The sequence below is a fragment of the Myotis myotis genome, unplaced genomic scaffold (assembly GCF_014108235.1).
Source record: "Myotis myotis isolate mMyoMyo1 unplaced genomic scaffold, mMyoMyo1.p scaffold_m19_p_4, whole genome shotgun sequence".
NCBI lineage: Eukaryota > Metazoa > Chordata > Mammalia > Chiroptera > Vespertilionidae > Myotis > Myotis myotis.
Genome location: NW_023416346.1, coordinates 79,625,897 through 79,652,838, shown reverse-complemented (window position 1 = coordinate 79,652,838; position 26,942 = coordinate 79,625,897). Strand labels below are relative to the sequence as shown.

Here is a 26,942-nt window from a genome sequence, read left to right as displayed (position 1 = left end):
AGTCTCAGTTAAACCAGGGGAGCCCAAATAATGCACAAAAGGGGCAATCATAGAGCATCCAGCTCAGGAGATCAAATAGACCACCATTGGACCCCTCAAGACACTTTCTACATAAGGTCATCACACAAAGAATGGGAAACAGTTCTATCTAATACATAGAAACAAATACAGAGACAGCTAAAAATGGGCAAAGAAACAAGCCCCAAATGAAAGGAAATGAGGGGTGTTCAGAAAAAGAACTAAATTAAATGGAAGTAAGCAACCTATCAGATGTAGAGTTCAAAGCAATGATGATAAAGACAGTTAAGAAACCTAATGCAGGTACGTGCTGCCAGACTCTGTAGGTACGTACCCTTCTGCAGAAATAAAGATATTTGCCTTGCTATCTGGCTCCCAAGTATGTTTTGTGTTCTACCAGGGCTCCTGATTTGGGGGGGGCTCACTTGATTTCTAACAATTTGGGGGCTCATCTGGGATTCTGTTTGTTGCAAAGGGGCCATTAGAACTGTCTCCTGGGCATACCCCACTGCCACATTGCAGTGGCCTCAGTGAGGAGGAAAAGCCATTACCTACTGGCCAACTATGAACTCGGGATCGAGAGTCAGCCAGCAACACAGGAAGGGCCCAAGAAAGCAAGAACCGCTGCAATCAGATTAAAGGGCCTCCTAGCTCAAAGCCCTCCTCTTGAGTTTCTGGTTCACTGCCACCTGACTGGGAGACTACGTTTGTTCTAATCAAGACTTGGAAGACAAACAAGTTGGAACCCTCCTGGGAAGGACCACACCTTGTCTTGCTTACTGCTGTTCGGATTGTAGAATGAAGTTTGACCTATCACACACAGGTTAAGGGTGGACTACCAGCTTCTCCAGGTGGAGACACTCCAACTTGGATGGCTATACCAGGGCATAGCCCCTTGAAATTAACAAAAAAAACCTGTGAGTTGTCTTAATAACCATCATGTACTGGATTCTCTGGAAAATTGCAGGGGCTTACAATGTGGGCTGAGGAAATGTGTACAATCCAGATCATGCTTACCCAGTTAAGTTATTGATTAATGTAACTAAGGGAGATAATCCCATAATCCTTCAATTTGATGCCTGCCAAATTATATTATGTGGAGATCTAAACCATCATAGGCAGCTACAGGCCTGCTCCATTTACATGTGTCCTGATACTTCACTGGGAGCGAATGGTGCATCCCCTTATCCTACCTGGAATGATGTATGGTGGACCATCCAATACCAGAGCTGGATGGCTATACCCCGACCAGCAGATAAAAAGTTGTCACCTAAAGGCTAGAATCATCTGTATAGAGGTACTCCTCCCAATGCTTACCAGAATTTACAGTGTAATCCCTTGCTCTTAACTATAGATAACTTGAATGACTTGGATATTCAGCCTTTAGGCCAAGAGATTGGCTAGGACTAGGTTTAAGAGGAGATGTCACAGGATAAGATCCCCTAGGAAGGTTTGCCCTGAGACTGGTAGCCCCACCCAAGGAAATTGACACCGCCACCATCATAAAAATAGATAAGGAAATGAATGCCTGGGTGGAATGGATTAAATATTCTGTATGTGCCCTAAATAAAAGTGACTGTTACACTCGCATGGCAGGAAGGCTAGAGTCTCAAGTGGTCCCATTTCCATTCGGATGGACTTCAGACAGTAACAGGGTGAAATGTATGCTTGCCCTGTATCAGGAGGAAACTGCCTGGGGAAATGCTTCCTGTAAGACTCTCTCCCTGTTGTTCCCATCCAACAGAGGTAAAAAGCAAGGATCCCCAAAATGATCCGACCCTCGTCCCCTGATGTAAACTATACCTCCCACGTCTCAATGTGGGAGAGACAGTACTCGGAGTTTATGGTAAACGGCTGAGTATCCTCAGAAGCCAATCATTCTGCACTGTCGATACCCTGTGCTGATGTCTGGTGGTATTGTAGGAGACCATAAATTGTGGCCTTGCCCAGCAATTGCAGTGGAACTTGCATTCTGATGCAATTGGCTATCCCTTTCACTTTGGCATATTGTAAACCTTTTTCAATGGACAGACAGAAGAGAGGGAGTCCAGGGGACTCCTTTGATCCCCAACTTTAAACAGATTCCATTGGGGTTTCAAGCAGAGTGCCAAATAAGTTTCAGATTGCTACAGGATTTGAATCTGTCCTTTTCTGGTAGTCTACTATAAACAAGAATGTGGATTGGATTATCCTATATAATAAAAGGATAATATGAAAATTGACCCTAACAGTGGAACAACCAGAGCGACCACTCGACCAGTCACTATGAGGCGCATTGACCACCTCTCGGTCCCTTTCCCTGACTGGCAGGCTCCAATCACCAAAGGCAAGTGGGGAACTAGGGGTGGGTGGTGGGGGAAGCGGGTGGCACCAGGCCAAGGCCCCAGCCCCACCAGTCACCCCACACACAGAGGGCAACCCATGGTGGGGGTAGGGCCAGCAAGCAGGCGGGAACGGCCAAACTCTCAGTCCCTTCCCCCGGCCATCAGGCTCTGATCACCAGTGGCAAGTGGGGAACTAGGGTTGGTGGCAGCGGGGGGTGGGGCCAGTGAGCAGGTGGAACAGCTGACCTCTCAGTTCCTCCCCCCAGCTGTCAGGCTCCGATCGGAGAACTGGGGTGGGTGATGGCAGCGGGTTAGGAGTTACAGTGATGGGATGTTATATCATCCCATGTATGAAAGGTCTTATCCAAGTGTTAATTGAAACCATATTGACCAAACAGCAAAATAATCTTCTCCTAGACGCTGCAGAGCAGGAAAGTCAATGAATGTTAGCCGACTTTGAAGAGTTAAATAAGAAAAGGGGGGAATTGTGAGAATAAACAAGAAATCTATTCTGTCAAAGGGAGTTTAGGCAACCGCCATTTTGGCTCGAGGGACTTGGCAGCCACCATTTTGGCTCATACGACTTGCAATTCCCCTGCGGGCCACCATTGTGAAATGGAAAAGGTCAACTCCTTCCTTTAAATTAGCCAATCACGCAAGAGTGTGAGCCTAAGCTCTTCCAATCAAGAGTGAAGAACAGATCACGTGCATCAGGCATAAAAGCCTGAGCGGAATGCCTGTTCAGTGTACGTGCTGCCAGACTCTGTGTTGGTATGTACCATTCTGCAGAAGTAAAGATATTTGCTTTGCAAAAAAAGATAATGGACACCATAAACAAGAACCAGACAGGAATGAAGAATAATATGTCTGACATTAAGAACACACTGGAAGAAATTAAATGTAGATTGGCTAAAGCAGAGGACTTAGTCAGTGATTTGGAAGTCAATATAGAAATAAATACCCAATTAGAGTAACAAATAGAAAAACAATTAAAAAGCAGGAGGATAGCTTAAGGGAGCTCTGGGAAAACACAAACGCAACATCTGCCTCATAAGAATACAAGAAGGGAAAGACTGTGAGCAAGGAACAGAGAACCTGTTTGAAGAAATAGTGACAGAAAACTTCCCCAACCTGATGAAGGAAAAAGTCACACAAATTCAGGAGGCACAGGGACTCCCAATCAAGATGAACCAAAGGAACCCAGCCAGCGTGACAAAGCGGTTAAGCATTGACCTATGAACCAGGAGGTAATGGCTCAATTTCTGATCAGGGACAATGCCCGGGTTGCAGACTTGATCCCAATGAGGGGTGTGCAATCAATGATTTTCTCTCATCATTAATGTTTCTGTCTCATTCTCCCTCTCCCTTCCTCTCTCTGAAATCAATAAAAGTATTTTTAATGGCAAATGTTAAAGACAAAGGAAGAATCTTAAAGGCAGCAAGAGTGAGACAGAAAATTACCTAAAGAGGAGTTCCCATTTAAATGTCATTAGACTTCTCAATAGAAACACTTAAGGCCAAAAGAGAATGGCATGAAGTATTAAAAGTAATGAAAAGCAAAGGCCTGAAGCCAAGACTACTCTATCCACATAGGCTATCATTTAAAATTGAAGGTGAAATAAAAAGCTTTCCATACAAAAGAAAAGCTTAAAGGAATACATTACCACCAAATCAGCAATGCAAGAAATGTTCATGGGACTGCTTTAGGAAGAAGAAAAGGAGAGAGAGAATAATAGGAATAAAGAAAATTAAAATGGCAATAAATAAATATCTGTCAATAATAACCTTAAATGTAAATGGATTAAATGCTTCAAAAGACACAGGGTGACTGAATGGATAAGAAAACATGACCCAAATATATACTGTATATATGAGCCACATCAAAACAACAGTAACACAAACTGTAAGTGAAAGGATGGAAAAAATATTCCACACAAATGGAAAGGAAAACAAAGCTGGGGTAGCAATACTGATATCTGACAAATAGACTTCAAAACAAATGGGAATGATTCAACAAGAGAATATAAACCTTGTAAGCATATGCACCCAATACAGGAGCACCCAAATATATGAAAAAAATCTTGATGGACTTTAAGGGAGACATCAACAGCCATACAGTCATAGTAGGGGACTTTAACACCCACTGACATTACTGGATAGATCTTCCAGACAAAAAATGAACAAAGAAACAGAGGCCTTAAATGACACACTAGATCAGATGGATCTAACTGATATTTACAAAACATTTCACCCCAAAGCAACAGAATATACATTCTTTTCCAGGTCATATGAAACATTCTCAAAGATAGACCACATGTTAGGGCACAAAACAAGTCTATACAAATTTAAGAAGATTGATATACCATGCATCTTCTCAGATCACAATGGCATGAAGTTAGAAATCAACTACAATAAAAAAAAAATCAAAAACGCTCAAATACATGGAGGCTAAATAGCATGTTATTAAGCAATGAATGGGTTACCAATGAGATCAAGCAAGAAATTTAAAACTTCGTGGAAACAACTGAAAATGAACACACAACCACCCAAAACCTATGGGACACAGCGAAAGCAGTCCTGAGAGGGAAGTTCATGTCATTACAGGCCTACTCCAAGAAACAAGAAAAAGCACCAGTAAACTATTTAATCCTACAACTAAACACATTGGAAAAAGAAGAGTAAGAAATGCCCAGAGGAAATAGAAGGAAGGACATAATAAATATCAGAATAGAAGTAAATGACATTGAGACTAAAAAACAGTCAAAATATCAATAAATCCAATAGCTGATTCTTTGAAAATATAAACAAGATTGGTTGTGCCAAGCCAGCACAACCATGGGTGAACCTGAGAGGGAGCGGTGAAGGATTTAGAAAAGACAGACAAGAGAAAAACGCTGGGCCTGGGTAAGACACTGCTCTCTGACACAGGTTCAGACCATAAGGTCAAGCTTACAGCTATAGCCTTTGGCTATAATTTTGCTGGGACTTACACATGGCTTTGCCACAAGAAGATCGTGCCCTCTCATTAGTCCCAGGCTTGAACCTGTCCAAACGCTGTAACCACTCTCCACATCTCCCCATTTTTTCTGTTTTTAAACATTTCCATTTACATCATCAAAAGATCTAGGCAAATTATGCAGCATAACCAAAACTCTGGCTATTAACAAAACAATAAACACAGTAATGTTAATGTAATGCAGCAACAAGAGAGAACAAAACTCTGGCTATTAATAAAACAGCAACAATAAGAGAAACCAAACTACAGACATGTTAACATTTTCAGGATATCTTACTCAGAGTCCTCAGATTTGGCTGCACAAGACTTTACAGAAAACTGGCAGCTCGCCAACGCTAGCATAGTCATAAACATAGCTTCCACTTCTTGCTTTTTTAACATCTTCTGGGCCTCAATTGCTAGCTTCTTCAGTTGAACCCACGTTGGCACCTCGATCCCTTGTGTGTAGCCTTCATTATGTTCTTCTGAGCCACAACTTTCAGTCTTTTGAATGGAGGAACAAAGAGCTTCTCTGGGTCCATTGCGGTGATGCACATAATGCTCTGGCACCCAAATTGGCCACACTGCTCCCTCTAGAAAGATACAAACATCCTCTTCTCCACATCATTACTGGATCTGGCAAAACCATTGTCTGGTTTGTGCATCCTTCCACCAGGCCAACTCGGCGGAGGCTATTGCACTGGAGGTCTGATTCCCTTTGGCTGCCGTACAACCCTCTGCAACATAATTCAAAAGATTTAATAGATAACATCCTTCTCCCCCTTTTTGTTTTTGTAGAGAGTAAATATTTGTGTCACCTCAGGGCCCTTGAGATGTCACAAAGCTGTCTCTCAGTTAACTTCCCAAAATACCACACCTGGAAAAGCTGTCAAACATATCCAATTTAAATTTTTGTTTTCTTTTTCTTCTCATGCCTTGCCCCAGGCTGGGAAAACAATGGCCTGTTAACTGAACCCTCAAAACCCCATGAGGTCCAGTGCCCATGAGCAAACAAATTACCTGTACTTTCCTCTACTTCTAGTCTTACACTTAATCTGTATCTTATTTTCTATCTTCTACTTAATCTATATCTTATTTTCTATCTTCTACTTTACTATTTAATCTATCTTCTATTTTTCTACTTAATCTGTATCTTTTCATCTTATTTTCTATCTTCTTTATTCTATTTTCTACCATTTATTTTCTACTGCTTGTTTTCTACCACTTATTTTCTACCACTTATTTTCTCTACCGCTTATTTTCTCTGCCGCTTATTTTCTCTACTGCTTATTTTCTCTACCACTTATTCTCTACCGCTTATTCTCTACCTCTTATTCTCTACCACTTATTCTCTACCACTTATTTTCTCTACTGCTTATTTGCTACCACTTATTTCTATCACTTATTTTCTCTACCGCTTATTTTCTCTATTTCTTATCTTTGCTACCAGGATTTCCATTTTTTGCTTTACAGTTCCTAACAAAACTTAAGAAATTTAAAAAATACTTCAGTAACCATTGTCTTAGGGATCCCCGTCCTGAGATCCTGAATTTCCTATGTTTTACAACCAGCAACTACCAAACCTCGCTCCCTACCTTACTTTTGCTTTCTGCACTTACTTTTGTTTTCTGAGCGTGCTTCACTGGAGCCTCCTTTCACCTTCCAATTGTAGTTCCCCCATATTCAGGCCCCACACAGGGCACCAATATGTGCCGAGCAGGCACGGCCATGGGTAAGCCTGAGAGGGGGCTGTGAAGGATTTAGAAAAGACAGACCAGAGAAAAAAGTTGGATCTGGGTGGGACACTGCTCTCTGAAGGAGAGACAGCACCATGGCCTGCAAGCCAAGTCTTTATTTTATAGCCATTTTCCATGAGGTAAAGTAAGGGCGTGATTACGACGTTCTTGTGGGTTTCAAGTCTACTCAATTACATGCACCTGATCAAGCTTTGCTTACTTGCTGCACCTCCCACGGCCCATATCACTCAGCCATGTGGGACCAAAGGTGTGGACCATAAGGTCAAGCTTACAACTATAGCCTTTGGCTATAATTATGCTGGGACTTGCACAGGGCTTTGCCACGAGAAGATCGTGCCCTCTCATTAATCCCAGGCTGGAACATGTCCAAATGCTTTAGCCGCTCTCCACAATTGGTGAACCCCTAGCCAGACTCATCGAGAAATGAGAGAGTACCCAAATAAATAAAATCAGAAACCAAAAGGGTGAAGTAACTACTGACACCACAGAAATACGAAAGATTGTAATCAAATGCTATGAACAACTATATGCCAACAAACTGAATAACCTGGGTGAAATGGACAAATTCCTAGAAACATACAATCTTCCAAAACTCAATCAGGAAGAATCAGAAAACATGAGTAGGCCAATAATAACTGATGAAAATGAAGCAGTAATTTAAAAACTCCCGACAAACAGAAGTCCTGGACTGGATGGATTTACAGGAGAGTTTTACCAAACACTCAAAGAAGAACTAACACCTATCTTCCTCAAACTGTTCCAAAATATTCAAGAAGAAGGAACACTTCTAAACTCTTTTTACGAAACTAGATAAAGACACTACAAAGAAAGAAAATTACAGGCCAATATCATGAATTAAAATAGAATCTAAAATCCTCAACAAAATATCCTTAAGCAAATCTGATCCAGCAATATAGGAAAAACACCATACACTATTACGAAGCAGGTTTTATTCTGGGGATGCAAGGCTGGAACAATACTTGCAAATCAATAACCTGATACATCACACACACAAAATGAAAGATAAAAATCACATGATCATAACAACAGATGCAGAAAAGGCATTTGACAAATCCAGAACCCCTTTTTGATAAAAACTCTAACCAAAGTGGGAATAGAGGTATCATACCTCAACATAATGAAGGCCATATATGACAAACCTACAGCCAACAACATACTCAATGAGCAAAACCTAAAAGTGTTTCCCTTAAGAACAGAAACAAGTAGAAACCCAGATGGCGGCATAGGTTAACGCAGGAGTTTGCTGCCTCGAACAACCACTTCAAAAATACAACTAAAAGACGGAACGGACACCATCCAGAACCACAGGAAGGCTGGCTGAGTGGAAGTTCTACAACTAGGAGGAAAGAGAATAGCATACCGAGACTCAGAGGAGGCGCAGTGCTGAAGTTAAATACTAAGGTGCGGAGTGCATGTGGAGCGGGCTGGCGGTGGAGGGCACGGTTGGTGCTTTCAATCGGGAGGGAGTCTCAGATTCTGAGCTCGGATCCGGGTGAGTCTCTAGGGACCCAGACTCAAACGGGAGAAGCGGGACTGTCTGGCTTCAGTCGGAACTCGAAGGCAGCTTTCTCTCCGAGGTTTGCAGCAGTTGCTGGGACTCTGAGAGGCAGAGCCCCTGGGGACGAGACAGAGAGCAGCCATAACTGCTCACTCCCCCCCGCCCAGTAGTCCCCCCGGGACCCGCACCGCCCAAGCCCTGCACAGAGGCATTTGCAGGATAACCTTAGGCAAAGGCTAGATTAGCACCGCCCTAGAGATCCAGCACAGAAATTCTCCCACTGCAGACACAGCTGATTCTCATAGCCAATTGGCCTGGAGGTCAAATCACCCCCAGTATTACCGACAACAATCAAGGCTTAACTACAAGAAGACTGCTCACAAAGACCACAAGGGGGTGCACCAAGAAAGCATAAAAAATGCGGAGACAAAGAAACATGACAGAAATGGAGGATATAGAGCTCAAAACCGCACTTTTAAAGTCTTTCAATAATTTTCTAGAAACTGCCAATAAACTTAATGAGATCTACAAGAAATCTAATGAGACGCTCGATGTTGTGATAAAGAACCAACTAGAAATTAAGCATACACGGACTGAAATAAAGAATATTATACAGACACCCAACAGCTGACCAGAGGAGCGCAAGAATCAAGGCAAAGATTTGAAAAGGGAAGAAGCAAAAAACACCCAACCAGAAAAGCAAAATGAAAAAAGAATCCGAAAATATGAAGATAGTGTAAGGAGCCTCTGGGACAGCTTCAAGTGTACCAACATCAGAATTATAGGGGTACTAGAAGATGAGAGAGAGCAAGATATTGAAAACCTATTCGAAGAAATAATGACAGAAAACTTCCCCTACCTGGTGAAAGAAATAGACTTACAGGTCCAGGAAGCACAGAGAACCCCAAACAAAAGGAATCCAGAGAGGACCACACCAAGACACATCATAATTAAAATGCCAAGAGCAAAAGACAAAGAGAGAATCTTAAAAGCAGCAAGAGAAAGAAACTCAGTTACCTACAAGGGAATACCCATATGACTGTCAGCTGATTTCTCAACAGAAACTTTGCAGGCCAGAAGGGAGTGGCAAGAAATATTCAAAGTGATGAATACCAAGAACCTACAACCAAGATTACTTTATCCAGCAAAGCTATCATTCAGAATTGAAGGTCAGATAAAGAGCTTCACAGATAAGGAAAAGCTAAAGGAGTTCATCACCACCAAACCAGTATTATATGAAATGCTGAAAGGTATCCTTTAAGAAGAGGAAGAAGAAGAAAAAGGTAAAGATACAAATTATGAACAACAAACATGCATCTATCAACAAGTGAATCTAAGAATCAAGTGAATAAATAATCTGATGTACAGAATGAACTGGTTATTATAATAGAATCAGGGACCTAGAAAGAGAATGGACTGACTATTCTTGGGGGGGAAAGGGGTGTGGGAGATGCGGGAAGAGACTGGACAAAAATCGTGCACCTATGGATGAGGACCGTGGGTGGGGAGTAAGGGCAGAGGGTGGGGTGGGAACTGGGAGGAGGGGAGTTATGGGGGAGAAAAAAGAGGAACAAATGTAATAATCTGAACAATAAAGATTTAATTTCAAAAAAAAAAGAACAGAAACAAGATAAGGATGTCCACTTTCACTACTCTTACTCAACATAGTACTGGAAGGTCTTGTCAGGGTGATCAGACAAGAAGAAATAAAAGGCATCCAAATTGGAAAGGAGGAAATAAAACTGACATTTTTCATAGATGACATGATATTGTATATGGAAAACTCTAAAGACTCCCCCAGCAAACTATTAGACTTAATAAATGAATTCGACAATGTAGCAGGATACAAAATCAGCATCCAGAAATTGATGGCACTTTTATACATCAACAATGAACTTTCATAAAGAGAAACTAGACATCCAGCTTCTCTCTCCTCAGATCCCAAGCTGTAAGGGAGTAGCATGAATGGCCACCTCTTCAGAAACATGGCATCCCTTTCCCTTGCACCTTTCAACATCTTCAAGGCTGCTGCTGATGAAGGGAGAGCAGAGACAGCTTGTCTGGTTTTCTTTATTGGTGCCATCACTATTGGAGACTTGTAAAGAGCACCTTGAGACCCAAAGGCATGGACAAAATTATGTTAAGCAGTGGACAAGATGCCTCTCTTATGATGACCGATGATGGAGCAACTATTCTAAAAAGCATTGGTGTTGATAATCCAGCAGCTAAAGTTTTAGTTGACATATCAAGGATTTGGGATGATGAAGTTGGTGATGGGATTACCTCTGTTACTGTTTTATCAAAATTCCTAAGGGTAGCAGAATCATTAATTTCTAAAAAGATTCATCCTCAGACCATCATTGCCGGTTGGAGAGAAGTCACAAAGGCAGCAAGGCAGGCTCTGTTGAATTCTGCAGTTGACCGTGGTTCTGATGAAGGTAAATTCCGCCAAGATTTAATGAACATTTTAGGAACAATATTATCTTCAAAACTTCTTACTTATCACAAAGATCACTTTGCTAAGTTATCTGTCAAAGCTGTTCTCAGATTGAAAGGTTCTGGTGATCTGGAGGCAATTCACGTCATCAAGAAGGTAGGAAGAAACCTGGTGGATTCTTAATTAGATGAAGGCTTTCTGTTGGATAAAAAAATTGGAGTATCCCTGACCAGTTTGGCTCAGTGGATAGAGCGTTGGCCTGGGGACTGAAGGGTCCCAGGTTTGATTCCGGACAAGGGCATGTACCTTGGTTGAGGGCACATCCCTGGTGGGGAGTGTGCAGGAGGCAGCTGATCGATTTTTCTCTCTCATCTATGTTTCTAACTCTCTATCCCTCTCCCTTCCTCTCTGTAAAAGAATCAATAAAAATATTTTAAAATATTGGAATAAATCAACCAAAGTGAATTGAAATGCTAAAATTCTTATTGCAAATACTGGTATAGATTCAGACAAAATAAAGATATTTGATTCCCATGTAAGAGTTGATTCTACAGCAAAGGTTCCTGAAATAGAAAAAGCAGAAAAGGAAAAATTGAAGGAGAAAGTTGAATGTATTCTTAAGCATGGGATAAGTTGCTTTATTAACAGGCAGTTAATTTATAGTTATCCTGAGCAGCTTTTTGGTGCTGCTGACTATTGAACATGCAGATTTTGCAGGTGTATAACGCCTGGCACTTGTCACAAGTGGTGAAATTGCCTCTACCTTTGACCACCCAGAACTAGTGAAGCTTGGAATTTTCAAGCTTATTGAGGAAGTCATGATTAGAGAAGACACATTCATTCACTTTTCTGGGGTAGCCCTTGGTGAGGCTTGCACTATTGTTCTTCTTGGTGCCACTCAACAAATTTTAGATGAAGCAGAAAGATCTTTGCATGATGCTTTTTGTGTCCTTGCACAAACTGTGAAGGATTCTAGAACAGCTTATGGAGGAGGCTATTCTGAGATGCTGATGGCTCATGCTGTGTCACAGCTTGCCAATAAAACACCAGGTAAAGAAGCTGTTGCTATGGAGTCTTATGCTAAAGCACTGAGAATGTTGCCTACTATTATAGCTGACAATGCAGACTATGACAGTGCAGATGTGGTACAGCTCTGAGCTGCCCATAGTGAAGGCAGTACAAATGCTGGACTGGATATGATGGAAGGTACTATTGGTGATATCGCAATACTGGGCATAACAGAAAGTTTCCAAGTGAAGCAGCAAGTTCTTCTGAGTGCAGTTGAAGCAGCACAGGTGATTCTGCATGTGGATAACATCATCAAAGCAGCACCAAGGAAATGTGTCCCTGATCACCACCCTTGATAAGCATTCCTGTATACTGTTATGCTCTGGCCTAATTCATAGCAAAGTTGTTTGAAAGACGTCGATTTCTTAAAGAAGATTGTGGAATCAAAGTTTATCTGTGGTTCTTATGTCCTTAAGATTAGACATTTAGCTGACCTTTTATTTTAACATGGGTCTAATTTATTTGCTGTTCATTTCCCATAAAATTCAGTTGTTTTACAAGTCCATTTCTCATATTTTGCATAAAAATAAAAACTTGAACAATTAAAAAAACAGAAACTAAAATATCAATCCATTTTGCCATTGCAAAAAAGAATAATAAGATACCTAGGAATAAACTTAACCAAGGAGGTAAAAGACCTGAACTCGGAAAGCTATTGGACATTGAAAAGTTAATAGAGAAAGATACCAAAAAATGTAAGAGTATACCATGTACATGGAAGACTTAACATTATTAAAATGTCCATAATACCCATGCCTATGTATAGGGTCAATAAAATCCCTATTAAAATGTCAACAGCAATACAAAGTAATGCAATGCAAGGGACTGAATCCAAGAATACTACACTCAGGGGAGAAACCAAGATGGCGGCATAGGTAAACACCGAAAATTGCTGCCTCCCACAACAACTTCAAAAACACAACGAAAAGACAAAACGGACATCATCCAGAACTACAGGAAGGCTGGCTGAGTGGAAATTCTACAACTAGAAGGAAAAAGAAAAGCACATGGAGACTCAGAGGAGGTGCGGAAGTAAAGTGCAGACATACGGAGGCTCAAGCGCGCGCGGAAAGGGGCTGCCACCTGAGGACGTGGCTGTCTTTTTACATCGGGAGGGAGTCACAATCTCCCGACTGCTCTGAACTCCGTTCCAGGAAGTCTCTGGGGACCCAGGACTCATACGGGGAGAAACTGGACTGTCTGGCAGCAGGCAGAACTTGGAACTTGAGGGCGGCTTTCCCTCAGAGGTGCTTGCAGCAATTACCTGGACACTGAGATGCGGGGCACCTTAGGGCAGGGCTGAGGATCTGCCATAGCTGCTTGCTCCGCCCTTTGATTCCCTGAGACCCCGCCCCACCCAATGCTGAGGATCCGCCATAGCGGCTTGCTCTGCCCTGGCTGCAGCAGAGGCTTTTGCATATGAATGCCCTGGCCCTTTGCAACCTGAAAATTACCTAACAAATTGCAGCTGGGCCAGACAGACCCAGAACTTCCAAGAGAGGGCCCAAGGCACCACAGCAGCTTGCATTGCTTCACAGCTGGGCCTCATCTGGGCACCTCCAAACTACAACAAATGAAGGGGAATCTGCATTTCTCTTCATTGCTCCTGCTGGGTAACCTCAGGCAGAGGCTAAATTAGCACCTCCTTAGATCCAAGAGCCAGTGTACCCAGTGGTCAGAGTGGGACCATCCAGATTACAACTCCTCAGATCCATAAGGGACACACTCAGGGGGCAGACTCAGTGAGCACCAAAGCCCCACTGAGGCAAGTCTTGCCCCAGAAGGGTGTCTTCAGCACAGAAGTTCTCCCACTGCAGACACAGCTGATTCTCACTGCCAATTGGCCTGGAGGTCAATTCCTCCCAGTGATGCCAACAACAATCAAGGTTTAACTACAACAAGACTGTGCACAAAGCCCACAAAGGGGTGCACCAAGAGTGTCCACCTCAGGTAACTGGGGAGGCTGAGCCACTGGGCCCTACAGGACACCTAGCACACAAAACCACTTTACCAACACAGGGAAGCATAAAAATGCGGAGACAAATAAACAGGTCACAAATGACAGAAATGGAGGAAAGCAAATGACTGGATATAGAGTTCAAGACCACGTTTATAAGGTTTTTCAAGAATTTTATGGAAACCGCTGATAAATTTAGTGAGACCCTGGAGGATATGAAAAAAGACCACCTAGAAATTAAGCATACACTGACTGAAATAAAGAATAATATACAGAGATACAACAGCAGACAAGAGGATCCCAAGAATCAAGTCAAAGATTTGAAATACGAAGAAACAAAAAATACCCAACCAAAAAAGAAAAAAGAAAAAAGAATCCAAAAATATGAAGATAGTGTAAGGAGCCTCTGGGACAACTTCAAGCGTACCAACATCAGAATTATAGGGGTACCAGAAGAAGAGAGAGGGCAAGATATTGAAAACCTATTTGAAGAAATAATGACAGAAAACTTCCCCTACCTGGTGAAAGAAATAGACTTACAAGTCCAGGAAGCACAGAGAAGCCCAAACAAAAGGAATTCAAAGAGGACCACACCAAGACACATCATAATTAAAATGCCAAGAGCAAAAGACAAAGAGAGAATCTTAAAAGCAGCAAGAGAAAGAAAGTCAGTTACCTACAAGGGAGTACCCATACGACTGTCAGCTGATTTCTCAACAGAAACTTTGCAGGCCAGAAGGGAGTGGCAAGAAATATTCAAAGTGATGAACAGCAAGAACCTACAACCAAGATTACTTTATCCAGCAAAGCTGTCATTCAGAATTGAAGGTCAGATAAAGAGCTTCAGAGATAAGAAAAAGCTAAAGGAGTTCATCACCACCAAACCAGCATTATATGAAATGCTGAAAGGTATTCTTTAAGAAGAGGAAGAAGAAAAAGGAACTCTTACCATTTACCACAGCATGGATGGAACTGGAGAACATTATGCGAAGTGAAATAAGCCAGTCAGAGAAGGATAAACACCACATAATCTCACTCATTTGTGGAATATAATGAACAACATAAACTGTTGAACAAGGACTGATCCGGAGACAGAGAGTCATTGATTGGACTTTCAGGCCTTTGAGGGAAGGTAGGGGAGGGTGGGGGTAACGGGGAAAGATCAACCAAAGGACTTATATGCAAGCATATAGGCCTAACCAATGGACACAGACAACGGGGTGGTGAGGGCATGAGCGGGGGACGGGGCGGGGGTAGGATGTAATGTGGGGATAAGGACACATATTTAATATCTTAATCAATAATATATATATATATATATATATATATATATATATATATATATATATAGAATATTATACTCAGCAAGGCTATCATTCAAAATTGAAGGTGAATTCAGGAGCTTAATAGAAAGAAAAAGGCTAATGGAGTTTATTACCACCAAACCAGCAATGGAAGAAATGCTAAAGGGACTGATATAAAAAGAAGATAGAAATGGAAGCAGGAACACAGGCATAAAAAATTAAAATGACAACAAACAGGTACCACGATAATAACCTTAAACATAAATGGGCTAAATGCTCCAGTCAAAAGACATAGGGTAGCTGAACGGATAAGAAAACATGATCCATGTATTTGCTATCTACAAGAGATCTACCTCAGAACAAAGGACACACAGACTGATAGTGAAGTGATAGAAAAAATTTTTTCAAGCAAATAGAAAGGAAAAAAAAAAGCTGGAGTATCAATACTTATATCTGACAAAATAGATCTCAAAGTAAAGGCCATAACAAAAGATAAAGATGGCCACTTCATAATATTAAAGGGAGCAATTCAACAAAAGGATATAAGTTGGTAAACATACATGCACCTAATATAGGAGCACCCAAATACATAAAACAACTTCTGGAATATATAAAGGGAGAAATTGACAGCAATACAATCATAGTAGGGGACTTTAATACCTCATTGACACCACTGGATAAATCCTCTAAACAAAAAATCAGCAAAGAAACAACAATCCTAAATGAATCACTAGATCAGATGGACTTAATTTACATCTTCAGAACATTTCACCCCAAAGCTAAAGAATATATATTCTTCTAAAGAGAAGCACCAGTAAACTATCTAATCCTATGCCATCCACCCCCAGTTCCCCACATGACATTTTCAAAGATAGACCACATATTGGATCACAGGCAAAGTCTCTTCAAATTCAGGAAGATAGAAATCATATCAAGCATCTTCTCACATCACAATGGCATAAAATTAGAAATCAACTATAATGAAAACAATGAAAAAAATCAAGCAATTGGAGGCTATATGGCATGCTGTTACACAATGATTGGGAAAAAAAGATGGCGGCTGGCAGGATGAGGATGAGGGATAGGAAGCGAGTAATTGAGGGGATGAAAGGAGAGTGTGTGGATGTGTGTGTGAGTGAGTGAAGGACAGTTAAATCCAGCAGGAGCAACAGAGGCTGGCAGACCAGGCTCTCTTGGGCAGGGAGAGACTACCACTGCTGCAGGCACTCCCTGAATTGCGGCACTCGGCATGGATCCCACATTATCATGAAGGGGAGAGCGGCCTCTTCTAGAAACTCATCAGTACCACCACCCAGACGGGCCTTGGACACTGCCCAGCAGCCACTCCAGCCAAAATCCTGATGCCCCACCCACAGACCCACGGACCCGGGACTTCCACCTCCAAAGGTGCACCACTCCCACAGCAGTAAGTGCAACATCCCCCTCCCCAGCAGCAGAACTCCAGACACCACGTTCACGCACTTCCAACATTCGCATGTTTCCAACATTCACCCATTTCCAGCGCGCAGACTTCCAGGGCACACCACTTCATAGACAGCTCTTGGAATGCCCCTGTGAACTCCTGCTGGGTAGGATTTTGAATAGACATGGGTATGCTGCCCCACAGTAGAAATTCTGAATTCCCTCTTCCTGAATAACTTCCCACAGACAACCCAGCTACGCATCTTTAGGTCCAGGGCCCCTCAGAGTGAGCTAGAGCTTTGTGCCAGCAAATGCACTGCCACATCGTGCATTTCCAATGAACAGGCACCCAGAGCCCATCTACACACAGGGCGCTTGTGGGAGCTTCTGCAAGCCCGCGCTAGGTGCGATCTTGGACAAACAGGGACGCACTCCGCCCGGCCGTAGAAATTCTGAATTCACTCACCCTGGATACCTATCCACAGATGCCTCAATTACGTAGCTTCAGTGCCAGGGCCCTTCAGACTGCTTCAATACACCACACTGGAAAACGCACTGCTGATACCTCTGTGAGCCGCCACTGGGAGCACGTGCCTATCCAACACAGGTGCAGCAGCAAAAACTGAGTCTTCCCACCCCACAGCTACAGAACTCAGGACACTACAGTTGCATGCTTTTCCAGTGCTACTGTGAGTCCCTGCTGGGCATGCGCGATTTCAACCAAGGGCCTAAGACAGCAAAAATTGGGACACCCCCCTCCATGACTGCTGCTGACTTCTAGACACTGCAGATGCTCATTTCCAACTAACAGGCCTACATCAAGAGAACCCAAATAGCACAAGAAGGTTTTTGGGCACCGAGTGGGAGTTAGTGGCGGCGGTTGCGGTGGCACCGACGAAAGGCAGGAAAGGGCAGGCCGTGTGGGCAGGTGGACCGGCTGAGCCCAGCAGACAGACAGCCAACAGCGAACTGACCTAGCCGTCTACCACTTACGCATCTAGCCAGCCAAACCAGTTCGCCCGAGCCCCTTCACCATCAACTCAGGTTCGGCCGGCCCCCGGCCCCCCTTCCGCAGCCGTCGTGGCAGCCCCGGGAGGAGCACTGGCGTCCAAATAGCACAAGAAGGTAGCTACGCTAAACTACCAAGCCCAGGAGACCTGAGAGATCACATCAGTACCACCATCCCCAAAAGAACCAGGGTAGCAAAGCAATAGGATCTACAATTAAAACATTACAGATAAACATGGAAGACAGCCCTAACAAGATTGGCTCAGTGGATAGAGCATCGGCCTGTGGACTGAAGGGTCCCGGGTTCGATTCTAGTCAAGGGCATGTACCTTGGTTGCAGGCACATCCCCAGTAGGGAGTGTGCAGGAGGCAGCTGATCGATGTTTCTCTCTCATCGATGTTTCTAACTCTCTATCCCTCTCCCTTCCTCTATGTAAAAAATTAATAAAATATATATTTTTAAAAAATTGGAAGACAAAAAAGCAATCCCCAAAGGAAAGAAAAATAAGAATCATCAGAAAGGGAGTTAAATGAAACAGGCTAGCAACATATCAGAGAAAGAATTCAGAGTAGTGGTTAAAGCAGTGATGGCGAACCTTTTGAACTCGGCGTGTCAAAATTTTGAAAAACCCTAACTTAACTCTGGTGCCATGTCACATATAGAAATATTCATAATTTTTTTTGGATATTTGCAACCATAGTAAAAAAAATTTATATTTTTATATTTATTTTATATATTTAAATGCCATTTAACAAAGAAAAATCAACCAAAAAATATGTATAAAATGAACAAAAACAGAAAAACAATGTACATTTATGAAAAAATAATAATAAAAAATGATAAATGGTACGAAAACTAGAAATTAGTGACTTTTTGGTGCTGAAGTTGGTCTGCTAATTCTTCGATTGCAGGTTCATACTTGGTGCACTTCAAGGCCAAGCAAGCGCCACTAACTTCATCTGGTACCCGGTTTCTTTTGTTCGTTTTAATATTATTTAATGCTGAGAACAAAGTCTCACAAAAATATGTTGATGAAAAAATTGTTAGCAAAGCCATCGCTAGATTTTTTATGTCACTAAAAGTGTCAGGTACTCTGTTCCAAGCACTCAAAATTTCTTGTTCATAGTTGCACTCTTCTTCATTATTCAAATGATTTCATTCCAGATTTTCAAGTTTTGACCTTAAGTCGACAAACACATGAGTCCAAATGCTACCTTGAAAATCTGCAAGTTGCATCTCTAAATCATCAGTTTGCATCCATGGGAAATCCTTTAATTCCAAAGTACTGTAAACAACTACATCCAGATACTTAATTATTTTAATGGTCTGTTCTAGGCTTCTAAATTGGTGAATCTTTCGCTGAACTGTTCAAATAACGAGTTTGCTATATTCTGGTACATAAGTATGGACTCCATTACACTCATTGTAGTGGCCTTCTCGAAATACTTTTTTATCCGAGGAAAATACTTATAAGTTTTAGTTTCAATATCTCGCTTGAAAATTTTAAGTTTACTTTCAAAAGATTTGATGTATCCAAACATAACGTCAATACTTTTGCCAAAACCTTGTAATTTTAAGTTCAGTTCATTCATATGAACAGAGAGACCTGTAAAAAAAAACATCAAATTGCTGACCCACTTATGATCATTGATCTGAGGAAAGTTTGCCAGATCCCTATTCTCAATAAATACCATAATTTCTTCAAAGCACTCCACAAATCACTCAAGTAATTTACCTCGACTCAGCCATCTCACATTATTGAACATCAGTAGTCCACTGTAGGTTGAATCAACTTCCTGTAAAAGTGCAGAAAATTCTCGCTTGTGAAGGGGTCGAGAAGCTATAAAATTCACAGTTTTTGTTACAACTGACATTAAATCATTCAATTCCGAGAATCCCAATTTGGCACACAACACCTCCTGATGGATAATGCAATGAAAAGGTACAAGTGGATGTCTAATAGCTTCCATAAACAATTTCAGGAATCCCACATTTTTTCCCACCATATTTGGTGCCCCATCTGTCGTGACTGACACAATTTTAGAGATATCAATGTTTAGGTCACTGAATGTTTTTATAACAACCTTACATATTTCATTTCCTGATGTACTTATTGACACTGATTCTAACTTTATCAACTCTTCTCTGATTCTGAGACCATCAGAATATCTAGCAATAATGGCCAACCAAGCATTTGATGTGACATCAGTAGTTTCATCAAGAGAAATCGAAAAATATTTACAACTATTTAAGTCTTTTTTTAATTGCTGTTGTACGTTTTTGTTAAGATCTATTATTCTGTCTTTGATAGTATTTCTACTGAGTGGTAACTCAGAAATTCTTTTAATAATATCATCTTTATTTTTCATATCATGAAATAGAGCTGGTGCACATCTTAGAAATGTTTCCTTAATAAATTCTCCATCACTGAGGGCTTTTCCATGCTGAGCTATAGAGTGAGCAATACAGTAACTAGCTGATGTTAAATTTGTAGAGCATCTTACAAATTTAATGATGGAATTTGATTGACTTTTATAGAGGTGTAGCTGCCTAGAAATGTATTCCTTCCTTTCATCAATACTTTTTTTCAAGAGCTGACAATGATTAGTTTCAAAATGTCTCTTTACATTCCACATTCTGCTTACTACCATTTCATTACACTGTATGCACAATGATCTGTTGTTTCTGTCGACAATCCCGTACATTTTGGTCCATTTGTCTTGAAAGGGTCGGCTGCTGCTACTTCCACTTCCTTTATCATTCAATATTGCTTTTTTATTTTTGTGATTCTCCATCACAAGGCTGCAAAAATAAACAAATATAAATCACGGTGTTTTTTATAAAAGGTTGATAGGTTTCTTACCTATTAACTTTTTGCAGTGTTGTTTCACTGACTCCTGGTGCAAAACAATTCAAAGATAGTATGTATAACCAAGAAATATATGGTGCTGTAATCAATTATCCAACCCGCAGAATGTCTCATCAAGCACTGTTGCACTCTATATCTTTTTCTTCTAACCCTCCCACTCCTGTCTCCTAACGAACATGGCAATCAAGTGTGTCCATTTGCCGAACGCACGGGAAGCTTAACTGAGGCACATGTTGACAATACCAAAGCCATTTCCAGAATTGGGCATTTTGTCACTCGAGTAAAAATGAAATGTCGTAAGTAAAGATTAATCTCTTTACAATGCAATTCTTAACCTTTTTATATTAATGTCAATATTGGAACAATGTATCTTGGATGTTTTCACTATGTATCTTTGCTACGCAACACTGATGTATATGCTTACATCCAGTTTTAGAATTGCATGATTGATCACAAGTAACGTGAGTAATAATAATATTACTCGAGTGATGCCCAACTCTGGCCATTGCAAGAGACAAATATTTGAATTATGCAATTTTTTGTCTCTGTCGATGCATGTCATCTAAAATGAGTTCGCATGTCACCTCTGACAAGCGTCTCATAGGTTTGCCATCACTGGGATAAAGTATGCTCAAAAAGCTGGATGACAAATACACACAACTCAATGAGAATTATAAGGAGCTGAATGAGAATGTCACCAACATGAAAGGAAACCAAGAGTAGATGGAGAATGAAATACTTGCAATAAAGAACACAATGGAAGTCTTAAGCAGTAGACTACAAGAGGCTGAGGACCGCATCAGCGAATTAGAAGACAAGGTAGGAAAAATCACACAAACACAGGAGCAACTGGAAAGAAGATTTAAAAAGCAAGAGGAGAGCCTAAGGGAGCTTTGGGACAACACAAAATGAAACAACATTCGCATAATAGGAGTACCAGAAGGAGAGGAAGAGAAGCAAGGAATAGAAAACCTGTGTGAAGAAATAATGACAGAAAACTTCCCTGACATTGGCAAGAAAAAAACTATGCAAGTGCAAGGAGCACATAGAGTGCCAAACAAGATGAACCCCCAAAGACTGATACCAAGACACATCATAATTAAATTGGCATACACCACCGACAAAGTAAGAATCTTAAAGGCTGCCAGAGAGAAACCGAAAGTTACTTACAAGGGCGCTTCTATTAGAATATCAACTGATATTTCAACAGAAACACACCAGGCAAGAATGGAATGGAATGAAATATACAAAGTGATGCAAAGCAAGGGAATGAATCCAAGAATACTATACCCAACAAGGCTATCATTCAAAATTGAAGGTGGAACAAGGAACTTCACAGACAAAAAAAAGGGCTAAGACAGTTTATTACTACCAAGCCAGCAATGCAACAAATGCTAAAGGGACTGCTGTAAAAAGAAGAAAGAGAAAGACAAGAAGAAACACAAACATTAAGAATAAAAATAGAATTGCAGTTTGATTGGAGAACCAAGATGGCGGCATAGGTTAATGCCGGAGATTGCTGCCTTGAACAACCAAATCAAAACACACCTAAAAGACGGAACAGACAACATCCAGAACCACAGGAAGGCTGGCTGAGTGGAAATTCTACAACTAGGAGGAAAGAGAATATCACACCCAGACTCAGAGGAAGTGCAGTGCTGAAGTGAAATACTCAGGTACGGAGTGCGCACGGAGCAGGCTGGCGGCGGAGGGCGTGGTTGGTGCTTTCAATTGGGAGGGAGTCTCAGATTCTGAGCTCCAGATCCGGGCGAGTCTATAGGGACCCAGACTCAAACGGGAGAAGCGGGACTGTCTGGCTTCGGTCAGAACTCGAAGGCAGCTTTCTCCCCAAGGTTTGCAGCGGTTGCTGGGACTCTGTGAGGCAGAGCCCCTAGTGACGGAACTGAGAGCCGCCATAAGTGCTCTCTCCGGCCCACCCTGTTGATCCCGAGCCCAAGCAACCCATCTGCCCCGCCCAAGCCCTGCGCAGAGCCATTTGCCAGATAGCCTCAGGCAAAGGCTAGATTACCACCTCCCTAGACGTCAGAAGTTTTCCCACTGCAGACACAGCTGATTCTCACAGCGAACTGCCCTGGAGGTCAAATCCCCCTAGTATTAACTACAACAATCAAGGCTTAACTACGGGAGGACTGCACACAAAGACCACTAGGGGGTGCACCAAGAAAGCAAAAAAAAAAATGCGGAGACAAAGAAACAGGACAAAACTGTCAATGGAGAATATTCAGTTCAGAACCACACTTTTAAAGTCTCTCAAGAACTGTCTAGAAGCCACTGATAAACTTAATGAGATCCTCAACAAATCTAATGAGACCCTCGATGTTATGATAAAGAACCAACTAGAAATTAAACATACACGGACTGAAATAACGAATATTATACAGAATCCCAACAGCAGACCAGAGGACCGCAAGAATCAAGGCAAATATTTGAAATGCGAAGAAGCTAAAAACACCCAACCAGGAAAACAAAATGAAAAAAGAATCCGAAAATACGAAGATAGTGTAAGGAGCCTCTGGGACAGCTTCAAACATACCAACGTCAGAATTATAGGGGTGCCAGAAGATGAGAGAGGGCAAGATATTGAAAACCTATTTGAAGAAATAATGACAGAAAACTTCCCCTACCTGGTGAAAGAAATAGACTTACAAGTCCAGGAAGCACGTAGAACCCCAAACAAAAGGAATCCAAAGAGGACCACACCAAGACACATCATAATTAAAATGCCAAGAGCAAAAGACAAAGAGAGACTCTTAAGAGCAGCAAGAGAAAAAAACTCAGTTACCTACAAGGGAATACCCATATGACTGTCAGCTGATTTCTCAACAGAAACTTTGCAGGCCAGAAGGGAGTGGCAAGAAATATTCAAAGTGATGAATACCAAGAACCTACAACCAAGATTACTTTATCCAGCAAAGCTATCATTCAGAACGGAAGGTCAGATAAAGAGCTTCACAGATAAGGAAAAGCTAAAGGAGTTCATCACCACCAAACCAGTATTATATGAAATGCTGAAAGGTATCCTTTAAGAAGAGGAAGAAGAAGAAAAAGGTAAAGATACAAATTATGAAGAACAAACATGCATCTATCAACAAGTGAATCTAAGAATCAAGTGAATAAATAATCTGGTGATCATAATAGAATCAGGGACATAGAAAGGGAATGGACTGACTATTCTTGGGGGGGTAAGGGGCGTGGGAGATGCGGGAAGAGACTGGACAAAAATCCTGCACCTATGGATGAGGACAGTGGGTGGGGAGTGAGGGCGGATGGTGGGGCGGGAACTGGGAGGAGGGGAGTTAAGGGGGGGAAAAAGAGGAACAAATGTAATGATCTGAACAATAAAGATTTAATTATGAAAAAAAAGAATAAAAATAACAACAAACAAGTACTTATCAATAATATCATTAAACGTAAATGGGTTAAATGCACCAGTCAAAGGACGTAGGGTAGCTGAATGGATAAGAAAACATGACCCATATATTTGCTGTCTGCAAGAGACCCACCTCAGAACAAAGATTCACACAGACTGAGAGTGAAGGGATGGAAAAGAAATTTTCAGGCACATGGAAATGAGAAGAAAGCTGGGGTTGCAATACTTATATCTAACAAAAAGACCTCAAAGTAAAGGCCATAACAAGAGATAAGGAAGGACACTACATAATACTAAAGGGAGCAATCAACAAGAAGATATAACTCTGGTAAACCCAATTCAGGAGCACCCAAATACATAAAACAACTTCTGGAATATATCAAGTGTGAGATCGATAGCAATACAGTCATAGTAGGGGACTCTAATAACCCAGTGACAACACTGGATAAATCCTCTGAACAAAAAATCAGCTAAGAAATAGCAATCCTAAATGACTCACTAGATCAGATGGACTTAATTGACATCTTCAGAATATTTCACCCCAAAGCTACAGAACATACATTCTTCTCTAGTGCACACGGGACATTTTCAAAGATAGACCACATATTAGGACACAGGCAAAGTCTCCTCAAATTCAGGAGAATAGAAGTCATAACAAGCGTCTTCTCAGATCACAATGGCAGAAAACTAGAAATCAACTACAATAAAAACAATAAAAAAAATGAAACACTTGGAGGCTAAACAGCATGCTATTAAACAATGATTGGGTTACCAAAGAGATCAAAGAAGAAATAAAAAGCATCCTGGAAACAAATGACAGTGAATACACAACAATCCAAAATCTATGGGAAACAATGAAAGCACTCCTGAGAACGAAGTTCATAACTCTACAGGCCCACCTCAAAAAACAAGAAAAACTGGCAATAAGTGATCTAACCCTACAATTCAAAGAGTTAGAAACAGAGAAACAAGAAAAGCCCACAGTATCCAGAAGGAAGGAAATAGTAAACATCAGAGCAGAAATAAACAACATGGAGACAAAAAAAAAAATACAAAATATCTATGAAAACAAGAGCTTGTTCTTTGAAAGGATAAATAAGATTGATAAACCTCTAGCCAGGCTCACCATGAAGCAAAGAGAGAGGACCCAAATACACAAAGTTAGAAATGAAAGAGGTGAAGGAACAACTGATCCTACTGATATACAAAGGAATGTAAAAAGATACTACGAACAACTCTACTCCAAAAATACTGAACAACCTCAATAAAATGGACACATTCCTAGAAAAATACAAGCTTCCAAACTCAATCAGGAAGAATCAAAACCCGGGAATAGTCCGATAACTGCTGATGAAATTGAAAGAGTAATCAAAAAGCTTCCAGCAAACAAAAGCCCTGGACCAGATGCCTTCAAAGGGGAATTTTACCGAATATTCAAAGAAGAATTAAAACCAATCCTTCTCAGACTATTCAAAAAAATTCACGAGGCAGGCACACTTCTAAGCTCTTTCTATGAAGCCAGCATTACCCTAATCCCAAAAGCAGATAAAGACACCACAAAGAAAGAGAGTTACAGGCCAATATCCCTGATGAACATAGATGCTAAAATCCTCAACAAAATTCCTGTTAACTGGATCCAGCATTACATTATAAAAATTATACACCATGGCCAAGTGGGATTTATTCTAGGGATCCAAGGCTGGTACAATATCTGCAAATCAATAAATGTGATACATCACAGAAACAAACTGAGAGATAAAAATTACATAATCATATCAGTTGATGCAGAAAAGGCATTTGATAAAGTCCAGCACCCTTTTCTGATAAAAACACTCAGCAAAGTGGGAATAGAATGATCATACCTGAACATAATAAAAGCTTATATGACAAACCTACAGCCAACATTATACTCCATGGACAAAAACTAAAACCATTTCCCTTAAGAACAGGAACAAGACAGGGATGCCCGCTTTCACCACTCCTGTTCAACATAGTACTAGAAATACTAGCCATTGCGATCAGACAAGAAGAATAAATAAAAGGCATCCAAATTGGAAAAGAAGAAGTAAAATTGTCATTATTTGCAGATGACATGATACTGTACATAGAAAACCCTAAAGACTCCATCAAAAAACTTTTAGACTTAATAAACGAATTTGGCAATGTAGCAGGACACAAAATTAATGCCATGAAATCTATGGCAGTTTTATACACCAATAGTGAACTTACAGAAAGAGAAATTACAAAAACAATCCCATTTACCATTGCACAAAAAAATTAAGATACCTAGGAATAAACTTAACTAAGGAGGTAAAAGACCTGTGCTCAGAAAAGTATAAGACGTTGAAAAAAGAGAGAGTGGAAGGCATAAATACATGGAAGAACATACCGTGTGCATGGATTGGTATAATCAACATCATTAAAATGTCCATAAAAAAAAAAAAAAACTAAGATGGCGGCATAGGGAAACACCGAAATTGCTGCCTCCTACAACAACTTCAAAACACAATAAAAAGACAAAACGGACATCATCCAGAACTTACAGGAAGGCTGGAGGAGTGGAAATTCTACAACTAGAAGGAAAGAGAAAAGCACATTGAGGGTCAGGAGTTGCGGAAGTAAAGTGCAAAGGGACGGAGGCTCGAGAGTGCACTGAAAGGGGCTGGTACCTGAGGATGCGGCTGTCTTTTTGAATCGGGAGGGAGTCACAAGCTCCCGACTGCTCTGAATTCCTGTTCCAGGAAGTCTCTGGGGACCCAGGACTCATACGGGGAGAAACTGGACTGTCTGGCAGCTGGCAGAACTCGGAACTCGAGGGCGGCTTTCCTTCAGAGGTGCTTGCAGCAATTAAATTATCATGACACTGAGACGC

At 41.2% G+C, this 26,942-nt stretch overlaps 1 protein-coding gene and 1 pseudogene across 1 annotated transcript in view; both read left to right on the top strand.

The window, feature by feature from the left end:
• Positions 1 to 26,942, top strand: part of CHIC1 (cysteine rich hydrophobic domain 1) — a 122,522-nt gene that overhangs the window by 34,152 nt on the left and 61,428 nt on the right. The gene's annotated exons all lie outside the window — the stretch shown is intronic.
• LOC118654437 lies at positions 10,589 to 12,511 on the top strand (annotated as a pseudogene).